The following is a 7,985-nucleotide window of genomic DNA, read 5'->3' as shown; positions in this document are numbered from 1 at the left end:
AATAATTTCATAAAGTTTATGTATATACAGTCAGAAGTTTACATACACTTAGGTTGGAGTCATTAAAACTCGTTTTTCAACCACTCCACAAATTTCTTGTTAACAAACTATAGTTTTGGCAAGTCGGTTAGGACATCTACTTTATGCATGACACAAGTAATTTTTACCAACAATTGTTTACAGACAGATTATTTCACTTATAATTCACTTTATAATTCCAGTGGGTCAGAAGTACATTAAATTGACAGTGCCTTTAAACAGCTTGGAAAATTCCAGAAAATGTCCTGGCTTTAGAAGCTTCTGATAGGCTAATTGACATCATTTGAGTCAATTGGATGTTTTCCCGTGGATGTATTTCAAGGCCTACCTTTGCTTGACATCAAAAGAAATCAGCCAAGACCTCAGGATTTTTTTTTTGTAGACCTCCATAAATCTGGTTCATCCTTGGGAGCAATTTCCAAACGGCTGAAGGTACCACGTTCATCTGTACAAACAATAGTACGCAAGTATAAACACCATGGGACCAAGCAGCCGTCACACCGCTCAGGAAGGAGACACTTTCTGTCTCCTAGCGATGAATGTACTTTGGTGCAAAAAGTGCAAATCAATCCCAGAACAACAGCAGAGGACCTTGCGAAGATGCTGGAGAAAACCGGTACAAAAGCATCTATATCCACAGTAAAACGAGTCCTATACTGACATAACCTGAAAGGCTGCTCAGCAAGGAAGAAGCCACTGCTCCAAAACTGCCATAAAAAAGCCAGACTATGGTTTACAACTGCACATGGGGGACAAATATCGTACTTTTGGGAGAAATGTCCTCTGGTCTGATGAAACAAAAATAGAACTGTTTGGCCATAATGACCATCGTTATGTTTGGAGGAAAAAGGGGGAGGCTTGCAAGCTGAAGAACATCATCCCAACCGTGAAGCTCGGGGGTGGCAGCATCATGTTGTGGGGGTGATTTGCTGCAGGATGGGCTATTGCAGGAGGGACTGGTACTGTATGACTACAGCCAAGATCTGTATAAAATTTGGTAAATATGTCGTATAGGAATCTCTTGGAAAAACCCTTTAATCCATCTAGAGTAAAATGAAAAAAATCTACATTTAAAAAAATGATTTACAGATTTGATATTTACTGTTGGTCTTTGACCCCCCCTTCAATAGCTGTTGACACGGTGAACTGGTCTGAAAGATCTCTTCTGTCTCATGAATAACTCTGGTCTGCTGCACCTGTCTGGAGGTGATGTCCTTCTCATTCATACTGATTTAGTAAGGAAGGAAAGTAGCTATTGGCTGTCCTAAAAGTCGCTAAATGGCGTCATCACCTAATTTCCATAATTGGCCATGTAATTGTGGTGGACGCTGTAGGAGAGAGAGGAATAACGTCGTGGGGGAGACAAAGGGTGAGTTAAAAAGACACCCTAAATATGTTTAAAACTACAAACGAACTTTCTTCTGTCGATTCATGTTTTTTTTATTGTCACAATTCCTACAATCCTCCTTTATCCGGGCTTGGGACCGGCAAAAGAGACACTCTGGCGGAGTTACTTCGTTTTTTGTGTGTGTTTTTTTAAACTTTAGTTTTCTTAATTAGTTTTGGTTTTTGACCTTATGGTCCACTTAGGAGCCTACAACAAGTCACAGTAAAACATGAACATTTTTAACCATAACATTTTTAACACTTTTTTGTATACAATCTACTTTAAGAATCTAAATGGACCAAAAATAGACAATAGAAAACCGTCAATGGCAATGTGAGAAAATTATGGTAACTAGTCTGGCCCTAATTCAGGTTAATTGTTTTTTTTAATGTAAGTCAGGGCAGGATCAGGCAGCGACGGCTTCCCGCATGCGCGATTCATTTGTAGTCTGGACACGGAGGGGTGAACATCTCCTGCTCTGACTGGAGCTGGGAGGGACTGCTGCGCGAGGACTGGGCCGCCTGTGAGTGCTTTGGGACGGGTTGGGGCCCACGGCAGCAACCGCAGCTCCCGCAGCTCGTTGAGAAGAGTAAGAACGATACGTGCTTTCACGTCAGAGTCTCCAATAACACCAGAAAGAGTCGCTAGATTTGTCGCTTGTCGCTTTTTTGAAAATGTGTCGCTAGAGGGGTCTGAATACTCGCTAAATATAGAGACAAAATCGCTAAGTTGGCAACACTGAGGCGATGACCTTTCAATTGCAACATCAAATCAAATTTTATTAGCAGATGTTAATGCGAGTGTAGAGAAATGCTTGTGCTTCTAGTTCCGACAATGCAGTAATAACCAACGAGTAATCTAACCTAACAATTCCACAACTACTACTTTATACACACAAGTGTAAAGGGATAAATAATATGTACATAAAGATATATGAATGAGTGATGGTACAGAACGGCATAGGTAAGATGCAGTAGATGGTATCGAGTACAGTATATACATATACATATGAGATGAGTAATGTAGGGTATATAAACAAAGTGGCATAGTTTAAAGTGGTTAGTGATACATGTATTACATAAAGATGGCAAGATGCAGTAGATTATATAGTGGCTAGTGATACATTTTTGTACATCAATTTCCATTATTAAAGTGGCTGGAGTTGAGTCAGTATGTTAGTGGTGGCTGTTTAACAGTCTGATATGGCCTTGAGATAGAAGCTGTTTTTCAGTCTCTCGGTCCCTGCTTTGATGCACCTGTGCTGACCTTGCCTTCTGGATGATAGCGGGGTGAACAGGCAGTGGCTCGGGTGGTTGTTGTCCTTGATGATCTTTATGGCCTTCCTGTGACATCGGGTGGTGTAGGTGTCCTGGAGGGCAGGTAGTTTGCCCCCGGTGATGCGTTGTGCAGACCTCAATACCCTCTGGAGAGCCTTACGGTTGTAAGCGGAGCAGTTGCCGTACTAGGCGGCGATACAGCCCGACAGTATGCTCTCTATTGTGCATCTGTAGAAGTTTGAGTGTTTTTGGTGACAAGCTGAATTTCTTCAGCCTCCTGAGGTTGAAGAGGCGCTGCTGCGCCTTCTTCACAACGCTGTCTGTGTGGGTGGACCAATTCAGTTTGTCTGTGATGTGTCAGCCGAGGAACTTAAAACTTACTACCCTCTCCACTACTGTCCCGTCGATGTGGATAGGGGGGGTGCTCCCTCTGCTGTTTCCTGAAGTCCACAATCATCTCCTTTGTTTTGTTGACATTGAGTGTGAGGTTATTTTCCTGACACCACACTCCGAGGGCCCTCACCTCCTCCCTGTAGGCCGTCTCGTCGTTGTTGGTAATCAAGCCTACCACTGTAGTGTCGTCCGCAAACTGGATGATTGAGTTGGAGGCGTGCATGGCCACGCAGTCGTGGGTGAACAGGGAGTACAGGAGAGGGCTCAGAATGCACCCTTGTGGGGCCCCAGTGTTGAGGATCAGCGGGGTGGAGATGTTGTTACCTGCCCTCACCACCTGGGGGCGGCCCATCAGGAAGTCCAGTACCCAGTTGCACAGGGTGGGGTTGAGACCCAGGGTCTCGAGCTTGATGATGAGTTTGGAGGGTACTATGGTGTTAAATGGTGAGCTGTAGTCGATGGACAGCATTCTCACATAGGTATTCCTCTTGTCCAGATGGGTTAGGGCAGTGTGATTGCGTCATCTTTGGACCTATTGGGGCGGTAAGCAAATTGGAGTGGGTCTAGGGTGTCAGGTAGGGTGGAAGTGATATGGTCCTTGACTAGTCTCTCAAAGCACTTTGTGATGACGGAAGTGAGTGCTATGGGGCGGTAGTAGTTTAGCTCAGTTAACTTAGCTTTTCTTGCGAACAGCAACAATGGTGGCCCTCTTGAAGCATGTGGGAACAGCAGACTGGGATAAGGATTGATTTGAATATGTCCGTAAACACACCAGTCAGCTGGTCTGCGCATGCTCTGAGGATGCGGCTGGGGATGCTGTCTGGGCCTGCAGCCCTGCAAGGGTTAACACATTTAAATGTTTTACTCACTTCGGCTGCAGTGAAGGAGAGTCCGCAGGTTTTGATAGTGGGCCGTGTCAGTGGCACTGTATTGTCCTCAAAGCGAGCAAAGAAGTTATTTAGTCTGTCTGGGAGCAAGACATCCTGGTCCGCGATGGGGCTGGTTTTCTTTTTGTAATCTGTGATTGACTGTAGACCCTGCCACATACCTCTTGTGTCTGAGCCGTTGAATTGCGACTCTACTTTTTGAAGTATTTCTGAGCATGTCTTTTAGGAAGGACTCACAGAACTTGTTTTCTTCCACTCACAGCAGTTACCCAGTATTAGTTATGAAGATTATATGTTAACCAAATGAAAGTGCCTTGAGGTGACTGGGACAGGCAATGTAACAACGTTTTTGTAAAACATGCACCTTAAATCGTATCGTAATAACATTTTCTTTGTAAAGCTAACTTTCATAATTGGTTTCTCTCTTTTCATTATGATATCAGTAACATCCTAACGGTTGTGGATGTAATGGATATGGATGTATAATGGATATTTATGTATAATGGATATTTATGTATAATGGATATTGATGTATAATGGATATTGATGGATCATGGATAATGGATATTGATGGATAATGGATATTGATGGATCATGGATAATGGATATTTTTGTATCATGGATAATATATTTTATTTTACCTTTATTTAACTAGGCAAGTCAGTTAAAAACAAATTCTTATTTTCAATGCCGGCCTTAGGAACAGTGATGTGATGGATATTTTTGTATCACGGATAATGGATGTTGATGTATCGTGGATAATGGATATTGATGTATCGTGGATAATGGATATTGATGTATCGTGGATAATGGATATTGATGTATCGTGGATAATGGATATTGATGTATCGTGGATATTGATGTATCGTGGATATTGATGTATCGTGGATATTGATGGATATTGATGTATCGTGGATATTGATGTATCGTGGATATTGATGGATCGTGGATATTGATGGATCGTGGATAATGGATATTGATGGATCGTGGATAATGGATATTGATGGATCGTGGATCATGGATATTGATGGATCATGGATATTGATGGTTCATGGATATTGATGGATCATGGATAATAGATATTTATGTATAATGGATAATGGATATCGATGGATAATGGATATTGATGAATAATGGATATTGATGTGCACGTATATTGTCTAAATTGCATATTTTGTTACAATATTTCAGAAAGATAGTAATACAACAACAAAAAATTACATTCAACTGGTAAAGGTACATTTTGATATCTAAAAAAAAAGATATATATATATATATAAAAATGTGAAAGGTGTTTAACGTATCAGTTAACCACATCATAATGATGTTGCAATTGGCAAGTTCCTATGCTTAGACATGGCTGACGCCTGACAGATCTTACAATGCCTGGATAGGTATTTTATGTATCAGCTAATCACGTCATATGTTATAGCAATTTGTCAGTTGATGACACAGTTGATGACTTGGCATGCGACCATTGGTTGTTGCATCGCCTCGCATTAGCTATGGAACACGCCCAATCTGATGCTGACTGCACAGATGATGATGTAGCACGCAGCCATTGGTTGCCGTGTGCAGCTTGACTGTAATAAAACCGTCCTGGAACGTGGCCACTGTGTGCCAGGGAGCTGGCCTGTGGTCTAACTGTTGCCATCAGCTTGCTGCAGTGACACGACTCGGCAACGAACAACCAACTGACATTTAAATCACAGACTAGCCCTCCAATAAAATCACACCCTCCACCAAATAGAGTTACTTTGGTGGCCAATCTCATGAGCAAGTGGGTGGTTAGGAATGTGACAACACCTGTCTAACCAGTTTCACCTATTGTTCTCCTAAGTGTGAGACTCATCTGGCCGCTTCCTCAGACACAGACATAGCCACGGGAAACTGGGGTGCTGAGGGTGACACCGCCTGAAAAATCACAATATAAAAAAATATCACAAAAGTTGTGCACTGGGCCTTTAATAGTCCTGTATTAGTGGACTGATATAGCCCTCTGCAGCATGGGCAAAACTTTTTTCCCCAAAAAGTGCCTTCCTTTTGGAATAAACAGCGCGCCAGAGATCTTTCCCAGGGAGATGAGCAAGCTCCTGAGAGGACACGAGGGCACAGTCGTCGTGATGGATGACATGCTGGTCTACGGTGCAAATAAGGAAGAATGTGACAGGAATCTGAGCAAAGTGCTACAGACCATCAAAGAGTCAGGACCAAAGCTGAACAGAGACAAGTGCCACTTTGGGAAGTCGGCGATCCTGTACTTGGATGAGATAAATCCGGATGACAGCATTGTGAAAGCCGTCTCCGAGATGCCCAGTCCACAAACATCACTGAGCTTCGCCAACTGCTGGGACTGGTGAACTACTTGGGGAAATTCTTTCCAGGCCTGTCATCAGTGTACACCCCATCACTGAGCTGTTGAAAAAAGAGACAGAGTGGATGTGGGGAAACTCACAGGACCAGGCCTTCCACAAGGTCAAGGCTATGTTAGTGTCAACAAACGTAGTAGCATACTACGACGCCGGCAAACCAACTGTGGTCAGTGTGGACGTAAGCAGCTATGGCCTCAGAGCTACCCTCTTACAGGAACAAGAGGGTGGCGAGGTCCGTCCAGTTGCATTTTGTTCACGTTCACTAACAGATACGTGCAAATTGAAAAAGAGTGCCTGGCAGGTATATGGTCATGTGAACGGTTTGACTGCTACCTGCAGGGCACGGGCAGCTTTGTCTTAGTCAGACCATAAGCCACTCGTTCCATCGATCAACACGTACGACCTGGACAAAGCACCACTCGTGTCAGCGACTGCTCATGCGCCTCAGACGTTTCAATGTGAAAGCAGTGTTTCTTGGGAAGCAGTTAGTGGTGGCTGACACACTGTCAAGAAACCCATTGAAAGAAAACACGTCAGACACAGAAGAAGTCAAAGCATATGTGGAATCTGTGGGGGAGAGCAGACTAGTGTCTGCACACAGGCAGGATGACCATCTCCAAATGGTCACGGGCTACATCTGAAAAGGCTGGTCTCAGAGAATGACGCAGCTACCCTACTCGCTACAGACATCTATCAGATCGGGATAGACTTGTGCTATATCAAGACATGATTGTCATCCCAACTTCACAGAGAGAAGTTCTACAACAGATACACAAAGGTCACATGAGGCTGACAAAGGGCAAAGAAAGAGCCGAGATGTCGGTGTGGTAGCCCCGGGCATCAGCACCCACATCGCAAGAAACGTGATGCAGGTTCTGTACAGAGAACAAACCAACTCAGAAGAGAGAACTCCTTGTCATGACATCTTCACCTAAGGGTCCGTGGCAGAAGATCACAGCTGACCTGTGTGAGCTAGAGGGCAAGAAATACCTCCTAGTGGTGGACTACTATAGTAGGGACATAGAAATAGCTCACCTGCCCACTAGCCAGCAGGTCATCACCCGCCTCAAAGGTATGTTTGTAAGATTGGGGATACCTACCGAGCTTGTTAGCGACAACGCTACTCAGTTTGTCTGTATTGAGTTCAAGGAGTTACGATAGTATGGTTTGGCTCATACCACCTGCGGTGCCCATTGCCCGCAGGCAAACGGAGCAGCGGAGAGAGACAGCTAATGAAGCTACATTGATCACTCCTGCTTGGCTGCCAAATGTATAGGTGTCCCCATAGGTCTAATATATATATATTTTTAAACCATTTTCTACTATGACCTGTTCTAATTTTTGGTACTGTTCGAAGCAAATCAGAATGAGACCGTAATTGATATTTATTTACTGACCTGACTAAAAAAGAACAGAGAGAAAATGCCATTTTACCCAATATGGCCTTATAAATCAGTGTATACCAAATCAAATCAAATTGTATTTGTCACATACACATGGTTAGCAGATGTTAATGCGAGTGTAGCGAAATGCTTGTGCTTCTAGTTCCGACAATGCAGTAATAACCAACAAGTAATCTAACTAACAATTCCAAAACTACTGTCTTATACACAGTGTAAGGGGATAAAGA

General features: G+C 43.4%; 1 protein-coding gene across 1 annotated transcript in view; it reads left to right on the top strand.

Moving 5' to 3' along the window:
- Positions 1-1,383: 1,383 nt before the first annotated feature.
- Positions 1,384-7,985, top strand: part of hmgcs1 (3-hydroxy-3-methylglutaryl-CoA synthase 1 (soluble)) — a 30,392-nt gene continuing 23,790 nt past the window's right edge. Inside the window, exon 1 of the mRNA XM_029646665.2 lies at positions 1,384-1,408. The gene's annotated coding sequence lies outside the window, so the exon portion shown is untranslated. The remainder of the gene's footprint in view (positions 1,409-7,985) is intronic.

This window comes from Oncorhynchus nerka, linkage group LG4 (genome assembly GCF_034236695.1).
Source record: "Oncorhynchus nerka isolate Pitt River linkage group LG4, Oner_Uvic_2.0, whole genome shotgun sequence".
Taxonomy (NCBI): domain Eukaryota; kingdom Metazoa; phylum Chordata; class Actinopteri; order Salmoniformes; family Salmonidae; genus Oncorhynchus; species Oncorhynchus nerka.
This window is presented reverse-complemented; position numbering and strand designations above follow the sequence as displayed.